The 25,178-nt window shown below is 43.3% G+C and overlaps 1 long non-coding RNA gene across 1 annotated transcript; it reads left to right on the top strand.

The window, feature by feature from the left end:
* Window positions 1–1,760: 1,760 nt before the first annotated feature.
* On the top strand, window positions 1,761–24,805 carry LOC308472259. The gene is made up of 5 exons (XR_013983372.1): window positions 1,761–1,775; window positions 2,147–2,739; window positions 13,354–13,450; window positions 23,492–23,783; window positions 24,582–24,805. It is a non-coding gene; the product is annotated as an uncharacterized lncRNA (long non-coding RNA).
* Window positions 24,806–25,178: the final 373 nt, after the last annotated feature.

Here is a 25,178-nt window from a genome sequence, read left to right as displayed (position 1 = left end):
ATTAGAGTTGCTTCTGTGCACTTACACGCCCCCCCCCATCTTTCATCCAGAGAAGCAGGGGGCATTATCAGAGTTCAGGGACACATTCTAGCCAGGCAAAAAGGAAGGTGCAAAGCAAGGGAAGTGAGGAATGTGGGCCAGGAAGAGTCCCAAGGGTCAAACAGAGAAGCTTGGAGAACCACATTTGACCCCTGGGCCTCCCACCCCTATTTTAGACCCCCTAGGTGTGGGCAAGGCAGAATATGGTTTTGCTTTAGTAGCTTCCATAGTTTCAGCCTCATAGTTTCACCCACAAATGCAAAGAAGGCAACACCTCAGGAAATGTTCCGCTTCATGTTTCCAGTCCTTCTTTGCATCTCACATTGGTGTATATGTTAGCCAGGGCTATGGTGCCTCTTTTACCTTCCACCTTCACCTTTCCCCATGCACTGCGAATCCAATCTGCAGGAACTGAGGCCCCCTCAAGCCCTGGAATTCTGTCAAAGTACCTGAACTGTAACGTGAGGCGTCCATCCTGTTGCAGCCCTGGGATCGCCGCAGTCCTGGCTCACAAATAAGGCCTGCCCATGTGTAGGCAAACACCAACAGCTGGGCTAGATAACATGCAGATTATAAAGTTACTCTGTGGTGGCCCTAAGCCAATGGAAAGAAGGCCTTAAGCTATCAGACATGAGGCTGAAGTTGGGCTTGGCAGGAATACCCGAGATCCTCCAAGTTATTTTCATAAGGTTTGTATATGTCCCCTTTTGAACAGCTTATTTGTTGAGCGCCCGACCCAAGCATATACACAGAGTATTTTCACATTAATGCCAAGAAAAATGAAGCCTGGAAAGTGCCCTTTTAATTCTGTGGAGTATAAGCAGTAACAAGGCCTTCTGCACGACCAGATCCATTGCAATATTTGCTAATATTTCTACTGTTGTATAAACACTTGTCCAGATTTTCTCACTGCCCTGAGAAGTCTCCAATATATATTAGGCAAGGAAATACCTTACTCATTTGTTACTGTTGTGAGCTTGAGGAGAGGTACAAGTGTGTGTGAAAATGAAGAGAGCCATATTTAGGAAGAAAAATAATAATGATGAAACCTGATAAAGGCTATTTCTTACATTAATTTAGGATCAGATGGGGAAATAGTATTCCCCGTGTAACAGGGCTTTATCGATAAGCACCAGCCTGTGATGAAAAGTAGAGGCAAAAGCAGCCATCAATGGGAGAGAACACAGGAAATGAAATGTGAAATTTCTCTGAGTAAAGTATTGATGATGCGTGAGGAGGAGGAAGCAGCAAGTCTGTACTTCTTGACAAGACTGAAGGGATTTAAAAAACAAACAAACAATGAGTTGATCCAGGATTGGGCAATCCAAGAATGGTGAAAACCCCGTAAGAGTGAAATTGGAAGACAACAAAAGCCACATTCATAGACTTGGAGGGGGAACAATGGATTCTTGATCGGTGGGGGTAGGACCTTTTCCAGACTGAGCACCACCTTCCCTTCTAGGCAACATGTCTATGGTGGGCTAGGCAATAAGCAAGTGAGGGGAGCAACAAATGTTCAATTTTTGGACATCAGATTTATTTCTGCACACTCGTCTCTGTCCTGCATCCAAGCAAGGAAGAAGCATTGACGGAGCTCAAGGGTGCATTCAAACCAGGGAAACGCAATCAAAGTGGGGCCAGTGAGGAGAGCCTTGAGGGCCAGAGAGAGAAGCCTAGAGGGCCACATTCCCCATCCCTGCTCTAGATTAAGAGCTGCAGTACTATGACAGCATACGGTAAACATAAATCAGAGGGCGGTGAAAGTGAAGCTATTGTAAAATACACAGTTCTGGAGTGTTGTGAAGTAGTATGAGAGGTCAAAAAGGTGGTAAGAATGCACAGAGAGAAAAACTTACACCAAAAAACAGTTCACTTATTGGCATTCATCTGTCTCGAAAAACTATTGAGTTTATAAAGGGATTGTTACAAATAAAATAAAGTAGATGGATTTCTGCATTCTCTCAAAATGGATGGGTTTGAGGAGACCCACAGCCATGTTTACATAAGAAGGGGCTTTTTGAGCTTTTCATGTTGATTGGTTGAACATATCTAACTGCTGTATTTTAAGTAATGTTGAAAAAGATATTATCTTGAAATATGATTGCAGGGGAGGAGATACAGAATGCAGCCTTTTACTTCACAGCTTGTTTTCCGTTGCTTTCAAAAGCTCCCAGATTCGCCTGCTCACTTCTTCACAAGTACAACCCAGACCCAAAAGAAAAATCAACAGGTTGTATCCAATACTAGTCCTAAACAAAGTAGGCCCAATGAAGTTAACAGATGTATCTAACTTAAGCTTCATTAATTTCAGCAGGTGTGTTCTGAGAAGAGCTTTGCTTAAGGAGAAGGGGGTTAATTATAAGAAGTTTTTTTTAAGGGCAAGCTACAAATTCAGTTGGGTGGATCCAGCCACTGATGTCATAAAGCCAGTGGCAAGAATGTTCTAGAAGTGTGCTTGGCAGGCCAAACATCAGATCTCGTTAAGCTCTCTGCCCTCTTATCTCAAGGAACCCTTTCAGTTCCCATTTACCTGCTTCCACAAACGGCAAGAACCAAGGGAGCCCTCCACCCCACCAAACCAGAAATAGGCAGGTGAAGAAAACTGACAAAGAAACGGGGAAGAGCCGTGAGCCCAAAAGTGATGAAGCAACAGTTTTTCTAATTGAACGAACTGAGGCCTTCATCCTGCAAACCCCAAGTGTGAGTGCTCCCCATTATCAACCTCAATCTGGACATGGGCATGAGGGTGGGTAGAGTTGGAGGGGAAAGGGGGTGTTGTTGCTGTAGAAACGGGGAGAAAACGATGCAGGGGAAAGGAAAGGGCCTCCGGTTTAGAGATAGTGTCTTCTGGTGCCGTGCTGATTCATGAGCTTTAATCAGATCTCTGTTTTCTTTCCCCACCCGTATCTTTTGTGGGTGCCTGTTGCTGTTTTTTAAAGAATTTATCTTTCATGTCTGAGCTGGGTTTCCCCACCTTGTTGCTCTGCTGTATTGGAAGGGGAAAAAATACATATTTAAAAGCAAAGTACTCTCCTATGAAACCTGTCTTTGCTCTCTTTTCAGTGATAAGTGTCAATCTGTGCAAAATTCTCTGTCCCAACCCCAAATTAAAGTTCCACATAGAGCCTTGTTCCCACATTAAAATTTTGCATTCTGTGCCCGCCCCCTTGATTCCTTCTCGTGCCACACAGCTCTGGTGTTGTTACTCAGGGCCAACAACATTCATGGTTGAAAATAACGTGTATCGTGAGGATAACTTCCCTCAGCAGGCCAACCATAGAGTTCACTACTTGATGGCTCTTTTCTGGTTCTTAGCTGGCATAGCCTCCAACATTTCTCCCGATGAAAATAGGGACACCGTAAGGAAAAGCAGGGTATTCCAGTATCAAATCTGAAACCGAGATGGCTTCTGTAAATTTGGGACTGTCCTTGCAATATAGGGACACTTGGAGGGTCTGAACTGGCGGCTTGCCACATAAAGTTATGTGGCCTTGAAATGACCACTTGGGCAAGTTTTGTTTGAATTCTCCTCAGGATGCAAATATCTGACCAACTCACAAAGGCCAGACGCTTGCCCTTTATGCTCCTGCAGTCTCATCTGATCAGAATAAAACTCGTATGGACGTGAGTTGGTAGAAGTTTTGTGACCCATAGCAGCCTCTGTCGATTGCCAAGCATTCCAAGTGGAAAATGGGCTCCAGTATTAAGAATTTATTTGCTGGCTGTGGGCCCCTCTCTCTGATTCTTGTCCTACAGGCACTTTTAACAATGCAGAGGAGCTGCTTGATCATTGGGAAGTTTGTGTGCTGAAGGTGCTGAGCTGTGCACAGCTCCTTTGGCTAAGCTTCTGTGTAAACATCATCTGTTGTTAATTCAGTCCAGAATTTTTGCAAACAAAATTTTCATTTCTCTTTCCCTCTCAACACAACCTCCCCTCCATCCACAAACCTGCCTTTTTCTTTTTCGTCTTCTCTCTCAATTATTATTTACATTCTTAGAAGGGAAGATTTTCATATGCAAATGACAAGAGCTATTTGAACAAGGTGCAAAGATTCCCTTTATGGTATAATAATATATCCTGGCAGCATATATTGGAGGAGCTCCACAATGCTGGATGTGGACATAAGAGATGCTGACCAGTCCAATAGGTACTTCAGAAAAGAAGCAAAGTGGAAAATGAGAGAGAGGGGTGGACAGCCAGGAAGTAACACTGAGCTGATTTGGATTTAACATTGCCCACCCTTTCCCATGTTATTTCATATGTGAATGTAAGGATCCAAACCTGCGTATTGTGAATTGTGGCTTGAAACACAGCAGGGCTATTTGGACCTCAAAATAATTATTTATAATTTGATATCTAAATGATAGGGTGGGTGTTTGGGTTCCAAAGATGGCATGAAAGATTCCAAATGAAGGTGTGGTTGCTGGAAAAATCAGCTTCCAAAACTAATGTACTATTTTGTTTAGCTGGTTGGATTGTATTGGTTGGATTGTATTGTTGGTTTAACAAGATAGATTTTTAAAAAGAGTTAGCACTTCCTAGTAAAACTGCCTGAATGTGATGCAAAGACATTTGGGTCATAATTTGGAGATGTTGAACCAAGCTGAACATAATGGGTATCTAAATCAAAAGCCTACCAGCGGGCTCATCAAACCCCCTGGTTCTGCTGCATGCAAACCAGGTGGTGGTGGGTTGTCAAGGCCAAACTGGAGGACTCTCAGGAAGAATTGATGGATCACAGGTTGTATAGTGCCTGAGCTAAGCCATAACCTTTCTCTTTCCTTGATGTGCTTGGTTTCTAAAGCCAGAAAATGTATTTGTGTGGGGGTGGGGAGCAGTCAAACCTAATCATACACCAGTATAGCCTGAACTAGCACACCATAGCAAGAGTTGCACCATGTGGTTCTGTGGATCATGTTGCTTAGCTCTTAGAGAAGGTCCTGAGGCGTAGGACTCTTAATAAGAAAAAAATAAAAAAATAAAACTTGCAAGATTTAGGAAATAACAAGCAGAATGACCGTGAGATCACATTGCCGTGTCCATCTTCTCTTCTAGAAGGGCTTTAACATCCCTTATCAAGATATGTCAGAATTTGGACTGCAGGTTCTCCAGGGTAGGATAGAACTTATTTCTAATCAGTGCACAGCGCATAACTATGGTACCCTCTAATTAGTAAAGCACTTATCTCCTTAAGCCAAATGAAATACAGCAAGCACCAGCTCTATTGGGGTTATACCATTGTGCTGCATTCCGTTATGTGTGTGAATCAGGCCGGAGTGACCTGTTGCGATGCAAGGGTTTCTGCTTATTTTTGCACTAGAGGTCTGCTGGAGCAAGCTTCAAGGAACAGAACAGGCTGTAGCTTTTCAGTGACAAACTGCTCCCCAAGAAACTTAAGTGGCAGAACATTCAGGGCGATCTGAAGAGTGTAGCTCTTCACACAACCCAATACTAATGAGTGGAGTTCACGACCACAAGGTGTGATGATGGTCACCAGTTATATGACTAGATGGTTAGGGAAATTTGCAGAAGATAGGTCTGGCGATGACCATGAAGGCTATATGGAATCTCCATGAACATAGGCAGCATGATACTGAATTCCCATTGCAGGTGGGAAGGTGGGGAACAACAGTGAAGGACAGCTATTTATTAGCTTCATGCTCTGCTCAAAGACTTCCTGATAGTATCCCTACTATGGGAAGTGGGATGCTGGGCTTGATGGACATCTGACCTGGCAAAGTTGTCCCTAGTTTCTTATCCATTTAGAAGCATTAGGACAGAGGCAGCCAACCTGTTGTTGAGTTCCAAGCCCCATCATATCAGGCCATAGACCACATTGGCTGGAATTGATAGGAGCTGGAGCCTAACAGGTTAGCCACCCATGATTTAGGAGATGGGACTTTCATTAGGCATTGACCTGCAATGGATGATATCCAGTGTTTGCTTGAAGGAGTGTTGTATCCTTGCTTTGTAGGACTGGCTGTGCACCTAAGGTCTGGAGCATCTCAGCACACCAAAGGGCCAGTTTCGCACATGAGCCTTCATGAGGGATCTTGCTACAGCTGGCTTTGCAAGGAAAATAGAAACCTTTCACGGGTCAGAATGCTCATTTGCATCACAAATGCCTGCCGCCCCCCCTTATGCACAGTTAGGTGGCATTGGCATAAATAGGAGGAGTTGGGCACAAAATCAGTTTAAGCCTAATGTGTGAAAGGCTTGAAGTGCACACAATTCAGGATAGACAATTATGTTTCATTCTGGATTGTTTTATTTGGTATTTTAATGTGTTGCTAAACACTTTGACATTTTTTCCTTAAAAATATAAAGCAGTATAGAAATGAAATGAATAATAAAAATTAAATTAAATTGAAAAGTTGATGATTATAATATATAGATGGAGTCATATAGAATGGGGATTGGCCCAGAGAGCACTAGCTGATTTGTTCATTGCACTGAAACCAGAAGTCAGAGTGATCCAGAAATTCAGCAAATGTTCCAGAACCTGTTACTTCTTCCAGTTGTTGCAAAGTAATTTTTCCAAGATTGTTTGTGTGCTTTCCCAGACGTACAAAACAATACCATTGGGCAAATGACACTGTGCCCAAATAGCTCAGGATGTGGCCGGTTTGAGCTGCGTACACGAAAAAATGATGCAGAGGGGGGCCTCAGAAATAATTAGTTGGCGCTAATCAGTATGACAGGCCTGGGTTGTTTTTTTTAACATCATATGGAAGATAAGTCTCTGATGCCTGATTCTGTTCAGTTCTCTTCGAGGCTGTGATAAGAAGGTGGTTGCTTTGTCAGGGTTACTCACTCTCTTCTGAGCAGTTTACTCAGCCCTGAGCTCGTTTAGATAAGACAAACATCTAAACGCCATTTCCGGAGATCCACGCCATGCTTTGCACTCAGGCAATGCTTAAACCTTGTGGTTGGTTACCAGAGACTGAAGCCAGTGATCTCGAAAACAGTCTTTTAAAGGCTCTGCCGTAACCCTTTCTGAATCTATATAAAAATCCTCCCTTCCAGAGAATCCCACCACCTCCGGTTCAGAGGAACAGAAACAATTAGTGCCTGCTTTAATGTGCCTTGCATTACTGGTTCCCTGCCTCAAACACTTACACAGACTTTCTTCGGGGCAGTGAGGGGTCTAGCAAAATACTGTGCGTCATGCAGGAATCTTCCTCTTATTCTGTTTTATCCAGATCAGTGCGGAACCTAAGAACATGAGTTTGTGACATTGCTGATACAGATACCATAAAAAACATCTAAAAATAGTTTAAAGAACAGTGCAAATTAAGCATCTAAGGCAGAGAGCTTTTCATCCAGCCGGAAAATCCACTTTAATTGCCTAAGCCTAAGGTTCTGATATGTGCTTGAATCCTTCCTGGAAAATGGCGACTGTCTGAGGGCACCCTAAGACTTAAGGAGGAGGAAGCTGACAGGCAGTGCCACCCTCTGGACTGGTTGTAAGATAGAGGGCAGGCAGGTGGGGCAGGTGGCTGATGTGGGCAGGCTGAGACCCCAATGGGCCTCCACTAAGTTCCACCATGACAGGGAGCGTTAGCACTTGCCTAGGTGCTGAAGAAGGAATCTCTCTCTCTCTCTCTCTCTCTTGTCAAAGTCAGGTTGACCTGGCTGCTGCATTGCACCCACTCTCGCACAGAGCATCCACTGCCTCCGTCTCACATGAGGGAGCTGCAGTCAAATATTAAAAAGGCAGCAGGAGCATTAAATTATTCGCCAACAGAACACTGTCATCCCTCCCATAAAACTATTTTGACCTGTAGTTTTCTGTGGAGTCTATTGCTCTTAAATGTGCAATGAGAAAGGAAATTAAAAATTAATCTTTATTTCCATCTCAGCAGAAAACCTTAATTCTCTGCATTGAAATTATACTCATAGCCCAGGACAATAAATTATAGTTTTAATTGCAGCTAGTCACGGCCAATCAAACTGGCAACCCCCACCCCTGCCTGCCTTCTCTTTCTAGATTTCACTCCTCTATCCTAAAAAAATTCATGTAGTGATGGAGAGAGAGAAATACAAAAACCTAAGAAACCAGGACACCTGGCTTCAAAAGTAACTTTTTTTTAAATCCTCTTTCCCTCCTTGTCCCCCACCCCACCCCCAGGAAATTAGTCTGAGAGCTACAGGTCACAAGTTGCTCACAGTTTATTCAGTGTTGCATGCAGATATAACATATATAGGTACTACTAAAGCACAATTTAGTGTGATGTTCTGAACTCTGCTCTCAGAGAGTGGATATTGGGAGACATCAACAAGTCCTTCTTCAGCAGCTTTCCAGCAGATAAGTGACCTAACCTCAGTGCAAATGTACCGCTTATCCATACATGGTGAATACAAACCATCATTTCCCCATCCACTTTAAACTATAGTTTCATACTTGTAACAAATACTTAACCATGGTTTCAATAGCTAGATTAACCATGGTTAATGAAAACATTATAGCTGCGTAAGACCTTAGCATGGCCATTTAGATTGGTGTCAAATCTCGGATTCAGTTTTTGCTTTTTATGATAGTGGTTGATGTTGTCTCTTCTAGGCTGTGTTGATTCTGGCATTTTGTGTGTGTTCCCCATCTTTACAGGCTCTTGCAGATGCACAGCTCACAGGCAGATCCAGGGAAAGTCTCTTGTGTATTTTGTCCCACATATTATGGAGATTTCCTCTCCTTACTCCCCACTTCTCTCTCTCTCTCTCTCCCACCCACCCTCTCTTTCCCCCCATATCAATCATTCCCCACCTTGAAAGCTTCCTTGGTTAACTGCTTATTTCAAAATCATTATTAATGAATTTGCTCAGGGATTTTGGAATTTAATTAGCCTCTTTTGAACCGCTCTCTTACCGTGTTTGACTAGAGAAACAGAAAATCCCTCCATGACTTGTTTGCTTTCCTCCTCCTTTTTATTCTCCGTCTAGAAGTGCAAAAATATAACCAGGGAGGGTGGGCTGTGTATGTGTGTATGTGTCATTGGTTGTTTGGAGCAGTTCATTTGGTTCAGTTTGGTGTTGCTTCTCAGGATATAAATTAGAAGGATCCCTGGAAGCAAGCTACTTGCTTTCTGAGATGAAGAGGCAAGATAACATTGCTTTTGGTAGAAGGCACAGAAACCTCATTTTGCACAGCTATATAGCATTTGTCAAGCTGATGACATGTTGGGACAGCCCCATGGTTATTATGGCAGCCATGAAGTCCCAAGCCATCCCAGAGCTAACCACTTTGGCTGCATTGGCTGAGCAAGAGGGATACTGCGGCTGCAGTCCAAGCCTGTGCCTTCGCTTAGTTGTTCCTCTTCTCACCCCACCCCACCCTCTCCGATTCCCCTTGACAAAGGTATCTGTCAGGAAGAGTCTCTTGCAAAGACAATGGACACCCTTGAAAAACAATGCACACCCTTCAGGTAGATTACCAGTGATTGCCCTTTTCAGGTGTGTTGCCTTTCCTTTAGCTTGGTGCGTAAGGAAAGTGGGTAAATGCAGGTTCTCGAGTTCTGGTGGATTTATGTTATATATCTTTGGCAGGGTACTTCCAGACAGGTGCATATTGTGAGATCAGTGCTGCTCATCCACACAAGCTTTCCATTTATTTATTGCATTTATATTTGACCTTTTCTCCAAGGAGCTCAAGGTGCTGTATATGATTCTCCCTCTCCTCACTTAAATCCCACAACAACCCTATGAAGTAGGTTAGGCGAGAGACAGTGGCTGGTCCAAGGCCATGAGAAGAGCCTGCTGGATCAGACCAATGGCCCATTGAGTCCAGCATCCTGGACTTACGCAGAGGTCAACCAGATGAGCTTCATGGCTGAGGGGGGATTTGGATCCTGCTCTCCCTGGTTGGTCCTAGTCCAACACTCTGACCACTGCATAGCACTGGCTCTCAGTATCCATGCAAAATTGTTGGCATCAAAATGTCAACCATTTACCCTTTTCCTGGAAAATCTAGTAAGTTAGGAAAAAACACACACCAAAAGTCTCTTGCTAAGGATCCATTCCTGTAGCCCTCTTAGTTAAAGTTTTTTTGTATGCTGTGTTTTAGCTATTTGGGCTCTGCCCACAAAACAGCCTGCATACAGTTCAAATATAGTCAAAGCAAAATTAAAATCAGAGGTACAGTAATCAAAATTCAATAAATTGCAACACAGGTGTCTGCTACAGGTGCTGCTTGCAACAGAACAGAGTTATACCATAAGTAGCAGAAGCGATGAAAAGTCCTCATTGCTTAAAACCCTTGCTGTTGTTAGTGATACCTACCACTTTAAATAATCTTACATCTTTCCCTACAAACTTCTGATATGACTGTAAGCCTTACAACAAAGGGAACAGTAAGAAAGGCTAGTACTGTTCCCCTAACAGTATACAGATGCTTGTATACTAAGACTGATGGCCTTTTAAGACTGCCCACTGAGATCTCAGTGACTCAGGCTAGAGCTACTCATGGTGCAGAGGAGGGAGAAAAACTGTACTTACATGACACTCTGAGTTAGGGACAATTTCTTCCCAACCCCATATATGGCAGCAACACAAATATGATAACAAAATTAACTCACTGAGACTGTCAAGGGGAATTTTTCTTTTCTCTCTGGCCCGAGTCCACCCAAATCTGGTGTTTCGGCCCCAGTTGTAGGGCTGATACTCTACTTCCCAATCAGAAAAATTGGCAGAAGAAGCTTGTCTTTCCCCAAGAGGGGCAATGAGGTGGATTTCGCACTTAAGTGCTTCCAGGTATTTGGGTGTCAAGAGCTGTACAACCAGGAGCACACACTGTTAATTGTTCCGCCTCATTTTGCTGAGTGGCTGTGTGCCAGAGTGCCTGTGTGTCCCTGGTGAGTGCTTTAAATGGCACAGTGTTTACTTGGAGATTTGCCTAGGACATGCAGATTGCTTCAGCATTTGATGTCCCCATCTCTGCGGCTGCAAATTTCAGCTTCAGGTTAGGTGCTCTGCCTTCTTTGAACTAAAGCAGACGGACACCCTTTCTCACTCCAGCCCATTCCTCAACAGACACTGAAGAGCCAGAGACAAAGTGCTTGTGTGGCTGCCATTATTGTTGTCCAATTTACTTTATTGGATTATCTTTCTGACGGACGTTTATGAGTCACTGATGTTTTTCCCTGCCTCTGTAACTGAAAGGAAGACTGGCCAAGGGAAAGAAGAAAGCATAAGGGGAGGTTGATCTTAACCGAGATTTCTCTAGAAACATGCATTTGTCTTCACTGCCAGAGTCAGCACCAGGCATCAGCATCGTGGCGCACCTGTTCTTTGAGTCCCAGGCCACAGTCGGGGACCCACTGCCAATATTTGGAGCCCCTGGTTCCCTCTACTCCTCCTCCTCCTCCACTTTGCTCTTTCCTGTTGCTGCCTGCCTGTTCACCCTCTCTAAGCAAACAAGTAGTGAAATGATTGAAGCCTGTCCATAAGTTGCACCCTCTCCTGCAGGGAGCTAATGTGGATTGAACTCAGAGATAGAGGCAAGCAATAAGGTGGCCATGTGTCCTGCATTACAGAGAACAGTGCCCTGTTCGAAGACATCCTCGATTTGAAGGGCAGTCTGACCTAATGGTTGTATCACTGCATTCACAGAACAACTTCTGTGAGCGCAGCAGAACTGCCCCCTCTCCCCCAAGCATGCCCTGCCTCCAGATCTGCTCTGGAGGGATGGTAGGACATTCTCTTGTGGGGTGTCATTTTTTTAACAAATTCCCTGCATCTTTGGTGCTCCCTCATCACAAGAAACAACAGTCCATGTTCCCAACTGCAGGAAATGCTAGAATGCAATGGGAGGCTATGCCAGCATGAAGAGTAAAGCTCCCGACACTGTGCAAGATTTGAAGATGGGATGCAATGGACAAAGAGTGCCGAGTGCTATGTCTATTGTGTAGAAGCATGCCTGGTCCCAACAATGTAATAAATATAAATATGCATCGGCCTATAAGCTCCTCTGCCTTTAACACTGGCCACTCGCTGGGTGTGCTACGTGAAACCACAATTAATCAACCCTGCAACGGTTTCAATAGGGACTGACTTCCTCACATCAGAAATGGGTACAGATAAAATTTTAACCGGAAACAGGATGTCACGTAGAACATGCAGCAGGTGCTTTCTATTATGCTGTTGCTTTGTTTATAAAATTTATATATCCCCTTTCTTCCATACTTCCCTCCCCACAATTTCCAAGGCAGTGTTGCCTTTATTTGGCCAGGGTTACAGAAGCTGGAAGATCATTTGAAAAAAACAAAACACAAAACCTCAGAGTTGGAGTTTAGTGTGGGAGGATGCTCTTTCAAACGTTGTGGCCGTGTCTTATGGTGCAAAACATCTGGAGTGGGAGATATAGCAAGTCAGACAAGCTGTAGTTTTACCTTTACAGTATTATTAAAAGTCCAGATGAGGATGTGCTTTTCCTGCTGACTACAAGACTTGCAACGGTGAGGTTCCTGGTATGAACAGGTCTGACCATTTGCTTTGGCTGAAAAAATGACTTATCAGCTGAAAGTGACCAGAGGACAAATGTGGTCCATGGCATAGTTTTATAATATGCACCCAATCAGGAGAGCATAGATGCATCTCCCACAGCATAGCAGGTTATAGAGAGACCCACTTGGATGAATGGAAAAATGTACCACCATCACTGCCTAACTCTTGTTGCTCACTGTAATATGCCAATGGTTTTTACAAGCCTAGTTTTGGTTTTGTTATACAGTATGTAAAAATTGGTACTTTAGAGAACTGTTTGTCACAAGGCTTTTAAATAAAATAATAATAAAGTTACTCTATACCAGGCAAAAGTGACTTAAGTTTCTTCCAAGTGCTGTGATAAAAGCAAGATTTTGTGGCTGGGACATTTGGCTGCGTTGCAATGCAAAATCTTCATAGTTGTTTTAAATCCTCTGTGTTCCTCATGGATACTTCACTATGGAGGAAAATGTTGGGAATGTTACTAAGCCTTTTACTTCTGTCACAAATTGCTTTGTGATTTTTTTCAGCAGTGTCTGGAAGGAGAATCCATATAATCACAAGGATGCAAGGTTAATATCACTTGTATCCTGCTGCCCCAAGGGTAGCAGAGTGATACTGTAAAATACAAAGCAGTACGCCACTGATACACAGTATTGATTTTGTTAATACATTACATTTGTTATCAGGCAAAGGACAAGTGGTTTCTTCTAAATAATTAATATTGTGATCTAAAGCACTGGATAAAAGAGGCAAAAAATCTCTTAGAACCTCCTCCTAATGCCTTTCCTTTCCTTTCCTTTTTTTTTTTGCTTACTCATTTCTCCCCCCTTCAGTTCCAGTGAGGAATGGTTTAACGTTGAGGAGGAGGAGAGAAGGAAGAAGATTATTAAACTAGAAAATATAACTGGCCAGGAGACCATCTGAGCAAAGGTAAGGAAGGCCATTGGGACAAATGTTTCACAGAAGCTGGTGCAATTTAAAGATGGAACTGGGACTGACAAATCATAATTTAAAAAATGAAAGATGCTGTGGATTAGAATTTTGAGTAAGGTGTTCAGTTTTCAGAGTTCTTCATGCTAGAAGGCTGACACGGTTTGTGAACAAGAGATGTGTAAAAATCTATAGGAACAGGATAATGAAAGGCTTAGATCTCTACTTATGATTTAAGAATTGTGTTGTAATAATAATAATAATAATAATAATACCCCACCCATCTGGTTGAGTTTCCCCAGCCACTCTGGCCAGCTTAAAACACATATAAAAACTTAGTAAAATGTCAAAACATTAAAAACAGGGCTGCCTTCAGATATCTTCTAAGAGTTGTGTATATTAAGAATAATTATTTTATTATGTCTCAGAAACACAGTCATTATCTTAGCAAATGGGTGTAGAGTAATGGCTAAGGGACCTCTTAACAATGTATTAAGTAAGAAGCCACCTGGTTTGAATTGTGCCTCTGCTCTGCTCTCACTAGGTGGCCTTAGCATCTCATCCTCATTTGCAGTATTGATATTGGCTTACCTTACAGGGTTGTTGTACGACAAGGTCATGTATATAGTACACATGACCCCTGCCTTTGGCTGCTTGAATTACAGGCAAAGAGTACCCACCACCATTACCTTTTTTTGCCACCCATAAGAATATAAGCAGAGTCATGCTGGATCCTGTTCTCACCATGACCAACTAGATGCCCATGGGAAGCCCCCAAGCAGAACCTGAACAACACTCTCCCCACTTTACAAATGCTCATAGCTGTTATGAAGAGCGTACCTGGGGGTTGGCCAGGCTGGCTCCTGCCAAGGGCACAAGCCCAGGAGGGCACAAAAATGGCATATCTCCACTCTGGCTCAGAGTGACTAGGAGCCCACCCACCCACTCATCCGCACACTCCCCGGGCTGCTCCTCTGCTGCTCTGGGTGGCCAACATCTCCTTGCCAAGAGTGCAAGAGAGCCAAGTTATGCCTCTGGCCATTATAGCTAGTAACCCTTGGTAGCTCCATCCTCTGAATTTGTCTAATCCTCTTCATTTAAACCCATCCAAGTTGGTGGCCATCACTCCATCTTGAATCCTATAGTTTAACTATGTGTTGGATGAACAAGTGCTTTCTGGATCTTCCAAGCTTGAGCTCCATTGGATGTCCCCAAGTTCTAGTATTATGTGAGACAGAGAAAGCCGCCTTCTCCCTATCCACTTTCTCCATTCTGTTAGCTTAAATAGAGGGGGAGATTCATAGTGTGAGGCTTAGCAATTTCATTAAGGGCCCACCTGCCATTGCCCCGTTTACCACTGCTGCAATCCTGTGCATGCTTACTAGGAAGTAGGTCTGATTGAATTCAGTGGGATTTACTTCTGGGGCACAATGCATTCGCTGTCTCCCTCACCTCTTCAGTTTCCTCCCATCCACATTCCCTCCTATGACGTTGCAGCTGGACACACCAGTGAGGAGTGACTCTCAGCAGGCTGTGAGTAATGAGGTGCTGAGGGGAGCTCTCATCCCACATCCCAGGTTCCTCAGCATCGGCTCCACTTCTGACCGGGCCCCTGAGTCTTTCAAAGGGGCATAGCTACTGGCAGCTCCAGCTCACTTTCCTCTGCCTACATTCTTTGCTATGAGGACACATGCTCTGCAGCCTCCAGAGCTAAAAGGGGCTGCCCGCAACCAATAGCTTAATTGAAAACATCAAAGGAGACCAAAAAGGAAAGAAAGGAAGAATTGCACAAGATGATGGGACACTGCTGTCGAGCTAAGCTTTAACCTTGCTGTTGTTTGCCAAGGTTTCCTCCTACCATCGTTGAAAAAACAACAGTGGCGGACGTGGGAGGCTACATAAGTACCAGAAGTACAATCAGAGCAGCAGGGAGCACTTAGCATCTAGCAAACGTCAGTAGCCTCAGCATGTGTGTCTTTGACCTGTGCCTAAACAGGCTGCTAAAGGCCTTTGCTCAAGGGTAGCGTTTCTCCATGGATAGATCAAACCCCCTTGGCAACACAAACCCATAACACGTCCGCTCAGAATAGAAGTAAGGCCCGTCAAGTTCAATAAGGAAATCAGGGCAACCTGCAGAGACCCCTGCCTAACCACCCACAAGTCCCGTTCCCCCCGCCCACTCCCTGGCTTTTAAGAAAATCTGTCTGATAAGGTACCCAAGAGTAAATACAGTTTACACCTCTTCTCCTCTCTGGGCTAAGTGCCCATCTCTGAAGTTTTCCTATTTTGGTGACCTGCCTTGTGCTGCTCCGGGCTCTCTACCCATTGGTGGGCTTTCTCCCAATTTACTGCCCAACATTTTGGTCAGGTGATTTTTACTAGTTTTCACCTTCATCAGAACATCGTGAAGATTTGTGTATGCTCCAGGCATGGAAGTTGAACCTCATAACTTGCACAAATAATAACTTAACTTGTGTTTGTGACAATGGGCATACACATACACACACACACACACTTTCATTTTTGGAGGGGAAAGGGGAGTATTTTTGCCTGCCCACATTGCCTCACCCAGCATTAGAACGAGGCCCCTGGAAGGCTGGGCAAGTTCTAAGCCTCAGGCTGAAATAGGTTCCCTATCCCTGGGTAGATGCAACCAATTAAAAATGAAGAAATGAAATGGGTGTGTGTTGTATGGTGGGTCTCAGGTCTGAAAAAGACTGAAGTCTGTTGCTTACAGGTCTCAGTTTCGAACCCTGGCTTCTTTAGCTAAAAAGTGTAAAGGTAGCAGGTGAAGGGAAAGATATCCTCTGCCTGGGAGTTGCTGCCAGTCAGAGTACAGTAGACCATACTGGCCTGGATCAGCAAATAGTCTTACCTGGCCTGTGCAGCCCATGTCTGAAACCTTAAATATAGGTTGTGTGAACTGGCACAGAATCAGTTATCACTTCTTTTGCTACCTCCTCCCCCCCCCTTTTTTTTTTTTTAAAAAGAAGAGGTTCTCTTTCTAAAGGGTTGCATTCATAGGGAGGAGACAAATATCATTCCTATCACAAATAATTAGAATGCTTTGCCATTCTATACAGCCTTCCATCCAAATATCTTAAATAGGAATGCTTCACATCTAGGAAGCATCCTCATCAGTAATAGTACCACATGCTTTCAGAAAAGATGGGCACCTACTTCAGGGGAGCTGCAGGAGTGGGGGGAGGAATCACTCCCTGCTGAGCTCTCTACCAGTCCATTTGTGGGTGCATCAAAACCTTGGGTTTTGTGAAAAGTTGTTAAATAAGCTCCCGGGCAAAAATAAAGGATCAAAGGGGATCTAATTAGCTGCAGTCTGCTTATGAATTGTGGATGTTCACCTAGCTTTATAAATTGACACATTTAACATTAAAACTCAAAGCAAAAAATGATGTAATTATTCCCCCCTCCTTTTTTCTGAGGCTTAGGTTTAATATCTTTATTGAAAATTGGGTGCTTCTATTGCATCTCAAGATGCTTTATTCTATGCAATCTGGAGCGAGTCATTTTTCATGTTGAATTGTAATATGGTTTAAATGATAAGGGCCTGATTCAGAAAGCTTTTGCCTCTGCTGGTAGTCTGACAAGAAAGCTCACAGCCCAGTAATAACCTGAAGATAATCTACAATTTGATTCTTTGTGCTCCTCTTCACTGTTTCGAGAGGGGTGGCGGGGTGGGAAGAAGGTGGGATTTAAGCTTGACACTGGGACATTATAAACCACTGGCTTTATTAATATTATCACTTCTTTTCCACTTACAGCATGACAGTGCTTTACAAACCTTTTTTATTTATTATTCCTCATTCAAAACAATCCTGTGAGGTAGATCGCTATTGTTCCCAAGCCTATGGCAGTGATAGGATTTGAACTCAGGCCTCCAAAATCCAAAACCCAACACTCTATCCATTGGGGGGGTAGAACTGAAGCAGATATGTTTACATTAATTTCTTGTAGCTCTAGTTTTATTTAAAAAATAATTTTCATTTTGGAACTTCATTTTTGGAAGTTGAAGAAGCAAAATTGTTATGTAACACCACCCATCAAGATGAGTGGGACAGCTTGTAGTGTGAATGAAGAAAGACTGAAAGAATATAGCATCAGATACAGTAATAGCATTTAGCAGATAGATGGAGATGGGATATGGGTACTATGTACTGCTGACGTAGATTATCTGTGGTGTCTCCTCCTCAGTATGACTGGGTTGGGGGATTTTTTAAGAAGAAAGCAATGGGTGACCTAATATATTTTAGTTAAAAGAAGGGAGAAGAGCATTGAGCAGACAGTTGTTTCAGAGATTTCTCCCATGTTTTTGTTTGCTGGACTTGGTTGAGTGTTTCATTTGTTGCTCTCTGATCATTTGCCTGCACTGTGTCTAATGAATTTTCATGGATTAAATCTTTCCTGTTGGCTGAATTTGGCACCAGAACCATGAGCAGTGCAGGGAATGCAAGAAGGAAACGTCACATTATTTTAATCCTGGTCAAGAGCAGTAGATGTTGATGATGATTTTACCCTGGAGAAGGAAATCCAATGGAGTAATAGATATTCTTACGCTTCCTTCCACAAACTTTAATCCCACTTTTCCGTAAGTGGCAAAATTATAGAGCAAGTAATATAAATGTTACCTTTTTTACAGCAGGCTAGTTTCTACATACACTCATTCCTTTTTCCCTATCTGCCACCCAAGCAAGCAAGACGCATTATCAGATTTCAAGGAGACCTATATCAGGCAAAAACCCTCAAGGAGGGTGTGAAGCAATGCCAGTGAGGGGTGTGGACTGGAGAGGGGGGCTTGGCCTGGAGGGTAGTCTCAAAGGCCAGATAGAGATGTCTGGAGAATTGCATCTGGCCCCTAGGTCTGAAGCACTCTGCCGTTACTTAGAACCACCCAAGGTCACCCTTGGGGATTTGAACCTGCACCTCCCTTACCTGTGTCCAGTTCTTTCTCCATTTATCCCAGACTGGATTTCCCACGTTTGCCCATGTTTGGCACTAAGCACAGAATCATGCAAAATTCATGGTTGTCCTTGGGAGATAAATAAAAGTTTTTACGTAAAGAAGGTCACTTATTATTATGGGCTTCTCGTGAATTGAACGTTTGCCCTCCTTGCTGTCAATTATTACCTTGGCTTTTCAAGGGTTCTGAAAAGTATGAGAACTTCTTAAGGCTATTCTGAAGTGATAATAATCAGGCAGAGGTCCAGAGAAGCAATTGAGTGATATTCCAGTAAGTGGCCAGACTTTTTCTCTCTCTAGAGAATACCCAGAGGTGCTGCTTAATGACCCGAGCTTAATGACTATGGGTATGATTCAACAATAAGCAGTTTTAGGTCCCATTGATTTCAGCAAGCCTACAGTTTGCATGAGCAAAGACCAATGCTCACAAATGTTTGATGCAGCAATATACACGATTTTTCAGAGAAACATTTTAAAGCCTCAGAGAGCATAGAATGTGCTACAACAGAGATCCATGGGTAACATGGATTCCCCTATCATCCAGCATCCAGGATCTGAGAGCTATTCTGCACACCCATTTTTTGGACAATCATTCCACTGAAACCTGAAGCAACATGAAGGAGCATGAAGGTTGCACAGGAAATTTTATTTATGCATATATTTATACACTGCCAACTCATAGAAAACATCAAGTACTATGAAATGTAAAACACCACAAAAATGTTACAAAATAATCGTGTAAACCACTGGCAACTCGAGAACATTTTAAACATTTTGGCACAAAAAGGCCTTCAAGAAGTACCTGAAAGTCAAAGGCCAAATCTCTGCTGGAAGAATGTCCCACTGCATGAGACAAGCACACTACATACCCAGCTTCTAGTTGAAGAGCTGGGCCTCTGAAATTCAAGGGACAACTAACAGTGGTCCTCCATATGATCTTGGTGCCTGAGCAGTGATATAAGGGCTCAGGTGGTCATCAAGGTATCCTAGACCAAACTTGCTCAGGGCTTTATATATTAACACAAGAACCTTGAACCTGTTCATATGAGTAGCCAGTGCATATGTTTTAGCAGAGGTGTTAGGTGCTGTCAGCCATCTGCCCCATCTGCAGCCTTACATAGATAGAGCACATCGCAGTAACCCATTACCAATGAATGGACTATAGTGGGCGGGTTTTCTAGATACAGCTGTGGCTGGCATACCAGGTGAAGCTGGTAAAAGGCACTCCAAGCCACAGAAGTCTCTTGGACCTCTAACAACAAAGATGTGTCCAGGTAGCTCTAAACTACATACATGCTCCTTTAGAGGGAATGCAACCCTATCCAGAACAGGCAATTGGTCTATATTCCAAGCACAGGAACCACTTTTGAGGATTTCCAGACCAATGAAGTTACCACTAATAGACACTTTCCTTCCTCATGGTGTGATGTTTGTTTATATAGCACTCTTTTTTCCCTGTATGTCCACACCTGGTTCAACATGAGTGCAAGTGAGTGTAGTGATGTAATTTGTGAGGTTATTTTGCTCTATTTTAATGTGTGTGTGTGTGTGTGTGTGTGTGTGTGTGTGTGTGTGTGTGTGTTAAGCCCATCCTGCTTTGCACGTTGCTTCCCTTTCATAATTTTAATGCTCTTTCATAAGCTTTTGCAACTATTTTCAAGAACTTTGACGAGTGTTTTGCAGCACAAATTCCAGCCATGTAACCCATAACACATTTTGGTTTATAAAATTTTACTGCAAACATACGATATATATGTATCTGAAAAGGGGATGGAAAGTGAAACTACTGCAGCAGGATTTATTATTATGAAAAGAAAAAGTTTTACAAAAATATATATTTTGAAAATAATACTGTCCAGGACATTGCAATCCCATGGTTGCAGAGTCTCAGTCAATGTATGCTTGCTTTGGTGAGTGCACCAAATGCTGAATTAATGTGATATTTCATAAGCGATTTCAAAACACGGGAACCTTGTTCACATGCCTAGGTGAGAGAGAGAGAAATAGATTTTTCCAGGGCTTGTTGCAGCAACACAGCAGACTTGTAATGGACTCATATTGTCCCTGTTGAGAGACATTGTGCTTGAAGTGGGGGCAGGAGAGGCAGGGAAGCCTGGCTGTGGCTGGGCTGCGAGGGCTGCCTTCAGGCAGGCATGAGTGACTTGCCAATGTACATGTGTTACCAAAGGACAGCAGTTTTGCAGCCTGAAAAGGCAGCTCGTTGTTCATTGGTCACTGAGCATGCCCAGTCTTCAGGGTAACTCACTGGGGGTGGAGGAGCGGAGGTAGAGAATACGTTCTTGTCAGCAGAACTACAGGGTTACTATTTAATGAACCAGATAGGCAGGTGGAACGTTAAACAGCAGTTACACATCAAAAGTGAGCAACTTGTCCTTTGTTTTCTGCAGGACGGGGTGTGTGTGTGTAATTATTTACATTGCAGGGGCTTTGAATCAGGTAGGTTGGTAGATAGATAGATAGATATGCTTAGATTTCACTGTCAAGGCTACCACAGTTGTTAGGATTCTTCCACAGCAAATAGCCATATTCTGGAAATGTTTTTTTAGACTTGTTGAGTTTTATTTTAATGGGTCCCCCCCCCCCATTCTAAAGCTTTATATTGCAGTGATGTATTTTTAATGCACCTACAAGGCTGTGTGTGATACACTTGAAATATTTTCCCTCTGTGTTGGCCTTGCAGTATTAAGAACTTACATTCCCCCCTTACATTGGGGTGTTTCCTTACCTTTGCCATAACTGATACGCAATCCTTTTGCTTTTCTGGAGTTTTTTTCTGGAGTTTTTACTCTGGTGTTTTTAATTGATGTACTGCTTGCTTGAAATCTATAATTTTCTTATCGCTTATGGCTTGTTTGTTAGTTTCCTTGAACTGTACCATACAAGAAAAAGTGAGATATAAGGTCGAGATCCATGATGGGATTCCCTTCCTCACCTGTAGGTGCCCAGGAAAGGGCCTTGTGTCACAGATAACTTTTGCTAGACTGGGGCCAAAGGCTGAAATCCTGTGTTTCCCTCGTGAGGTGCATGTTTCACTGAACTCAGTGAGTGGCATTCAGCTAGATTTTACTTGGACTAAGTTGGGCCCATTAATTACAGTGGTCTGCTCTGAATAAAATATAATTTAATACTAACCAGTGGGATTTACTTACAATTTACTTACATTTAAACACGTCATTTATTTATTTCATGGCATTTATATCCTACCTTTCCTCTGCCATGCAACCATTTGCATCAAAGTGGTTCCTATGTGGTCACTCATCCAGGCACTGACCTGAGCTGGACCTAGTTAGCTTCAGCAAAGCGGTGGCTTTCATCTGCCAGGATGGGGCTACAAGGCTGCTTGTTTTACTGTCACATCTTGCTGTTAAACAATGAGGCCTATCCTTCCCACATACCCAGTTCTTATACCAGACAGTAACCCCCCTGCAAAATTCTGCACACATGGAATTGCAGAATATAAATACTCCAGCCACTTTGCCCCTCTCTCTCCTGCTGTTCTCTCTCCCTGCCCAGTGGCTCTGCTCCTCACTTTTATATGACAAGCACCCAGCACTATCTCTTCCTCCTTCCAGCATGGCTCCCTTTGCATTGACATAGTTCTCTTCTGTAGTTCTCCTTGCTGACTGTTTATGTCATCACCGTTTCATAATGTAGAAAGAACAAGAATCTCCGTGTTGCTTTTGGAGTGCATCTGAGCCATGGGTATCCAGCCCTGTTCATCACGCAGGCTTTCAGAGTGCATGCACATTGGAAGTTTGACAGGACTGTGGTCGGTTTTTATTTAAGAACATTTTAACTTAAATCTTTATTTGCAAATTTAACAAAGAGGGGAAGGAAAAATAAAAGAATTATAAATAAGAAATAAGAAATGATAGAAAATAATAATAATAATAATAATAATAATAATAATAATAATAATACCAGTGACAGCAGTTCACATTAATGATACAACAACCATCAGTGCATCCTTCTTCTGTTAAACATATAAGCTAATGAATGGAAGCCCTCCAAATGTCCAAATAGTTATCCCCACAAAACTGATGTCCATAAGAAATGTGTTCAAATGTAGCCAGGTCCTCAGACCATTACTTGATAGACGCAGTGAGGGTAGCCTGTGTATTAGCAATCCAAAAGCATGAACCTAAAAAACAACAACTGGCAGTGGCAGCTGGCAACATTGTACAAGAGACCTGTATGGAAAGACAGCCAAAGGTAGCAAAAGAAGTCCAAGTAGAATCAAAGGTGTGAGAATAGGTGGGGGAAGGAGATACAAGGGGATCAGAGGTGAAAAAACAAAGTATTGCAAACTTGATATTGATTCTGAGGTGTGATGGAAGCCAGCCTAGGGACTTGGGGGAAAACAGCACTTGGGTTTGTATCCAACTAAGGTCTACTCAAAGAAGACCCACTATAATGAATGAACCTAAGTTAGTTGTGTGTGTGACCTTTCATGGATCTATTCAAAGTGGGGCTAACATTGGATATAACCCATGGTCACTTGAAGATTGACTTGTCCTGCCCTCCCTATCCTGGTGTCCAGATCTTTAGGCTGAAACTCCCATCATCCCTCACCACTGGCCATGCTGATTGGGCTGGTGGGAGTTGGGAGTCCAGAAACATCTTATTTGCCGTAAGAATGTAAGATGAGCCTGCTGGATCAGGCCAAAGGCCCATCCAGTCCAGCATCCTGTTTTCACAGTGCCAATGATATTAAGGCATTACCTGCAATGCATATCTATTCCATTGCTGATGAACCCACAGCATCCTGAATACATTGTTCCATGGCAGGGGTGTAGGAACCTTTGTTCACAGTTGTTTTCTCAGATGTGATGAGAGGGAAGGGATTTAGCTGTCCCACATGCCATCAGGGAATGTTGATTTTTCCAGCCCCCAGGCAGAGGACTTTAGGAAGCCTTCTTGGATGTCTCTACCTGGCAATCTTTACAATTAGGGGTGGTGACATATTTTGCTAGAGGTTCAGAGTGACAAATGCCAGTCCGAGACTCTCAGATTCTGATAAGCAGTGTGTGTGTGTGTTTATAGCTACACAACAAAGCAATCAAGAGCAGACACGGAAGCAGGAACAGCAGCAACAAAGGGGAAAGGCTGAGAAATGTCACGTGGGAAAGAAAGAACAAATGTACCCCAAAGAGAAGCAGAAGAAGCAGCTGAAGCCAAGGCCAAATTACCAGCAGTCAAGCTGAAGGCATCAGAAGCCAGTACAGGGCCAAAGACGGAAACAGCAAAAGAGGCAAGGTCTGACGCAATAGCCAGAGCCGCAGAGAAGGTGGCACGATCACAAATTGCATTGGTTTTGCAATCGGCAAAAGCAGAGGTAGAACTTAGACCTTTATATATTATTGCTGTTGTAACTGTTGTGATTATTATGCCGTCAATGTACAAAGTGCTTTTCAGATTAACAGCAAGCAGGTTCTGCCCTTGAGAAGCTTATAATCTTAATTTCAGCAGTGGGAGTCACAAAGCAGTTACATGTACTGAGGCTGTTTTGGTTGAGGAGTGAGCAAAAGGCTCAAAGGAAAAGGTGGATTTTGAGGAGGCGTTCTCGGTGGGGGGTTGGATTAATTATGGCGAGAGGACAGAAAGAAAGAGAAACCAAAGGACTCTTGAATGGCTGGGGAAGGACTGTAGCTCAGTGGCAGAACATCTGCCGAGCATGCAGAAGGTCCCAGGTTCAAGCCCCAGCATATTCAGGTAGGGCAGGGAATGTCCCTGTTTGAAACCCTGGAGAACAGCTGCCACTCAGAGAAGGTAAAGGTAAAGGACCCCTGGACGGTTAAGTCCAGTCAAAGGCAACCGTGGGGTGCAGCGCTCATCTCACTTTAGGCCGAGGGAGCTGGCATTTGTCCACAGACAGCTTTCCGGGTCATGTGGCCAGCATGACATAGGCATTGCTGAGCTGGGTGGTATTAGTCAGGTAGCTGCTTACCCTAACCCTATCTTGGCTTGGACCATGATGTCAGTGCAATATGAGCATGTACATCAAAGCCAAACTCATTCTCCAACATCACTGTTTTGCCTAACAAGAGTAGACCGGAGAATCCCTTAGATCCCCCAGAGCAAAGTTCTGATATTTGCATTGACAATTCTGATAAATCTGTTGCTGACTTTTTAGCTGAGGCACAGAAGAAGAAATCCAAGCTTGAGACAAAAGGATACTCTTCTGAACAACTTGGAGGAAAATGGAATAAATGAGACTGAAATGCAATGAAGGCAGAATGTGATCAGTAGATCCATGGTATGTAGTGGGAACAAGTGGACCTTCTTTGAGTAATAGCAAATCACACCCATTAATGGTGTGTCTTCCTTGGGAAACATCAATAAACATTGATCAATAAAGATGCACAGAATTCTGAATTTTATTGTCTAAGCGTTTGGAAGGCTGGTGCCATAGTACCTTTTTCAATGCAGGGAGAACATCAGAAGGATAATGGGGCAGATGAAACAAGGTTTTGTGATGGCAGCATGTTCCTGGATTCAGCTGGTGCACCGCAACTTTAGACTTCTGTGTTCATGTGTTTACTGCAATACCAAAACCCTTTTCGCAACTTCCCTCCACATACAGAGGAAATGCATAGAGAGGGAAATGAGACCATACCCACTCCTTACCCCCCACCATGTTAGCAGCTGACCCAGCTTCTGAACTTTGCATGTAGAGCTGAAGGCCTGGAAAGGGCCACCTGGGTGCATACGGTTGTGTGTGCATAGGTGT

The sequence above is a fragment of the Podarcis pityusensis genome (assembly GCF_964106645.2).
Source record: "Podarcis pityusensis genome assembly, chromosome: 2".
NCBI classification, from domain to species: domain Eukaryota; kingdom Metazoa; phylum Chordata; class Lepidosauria; order Squamata; family Lacertidae; genus Podarcis; species Podarcis pityusensis.
Note: the sequence above shows the minus strand (reverse complement) of the source record. Positions and strands in the feature narration are given on the sequence as shown.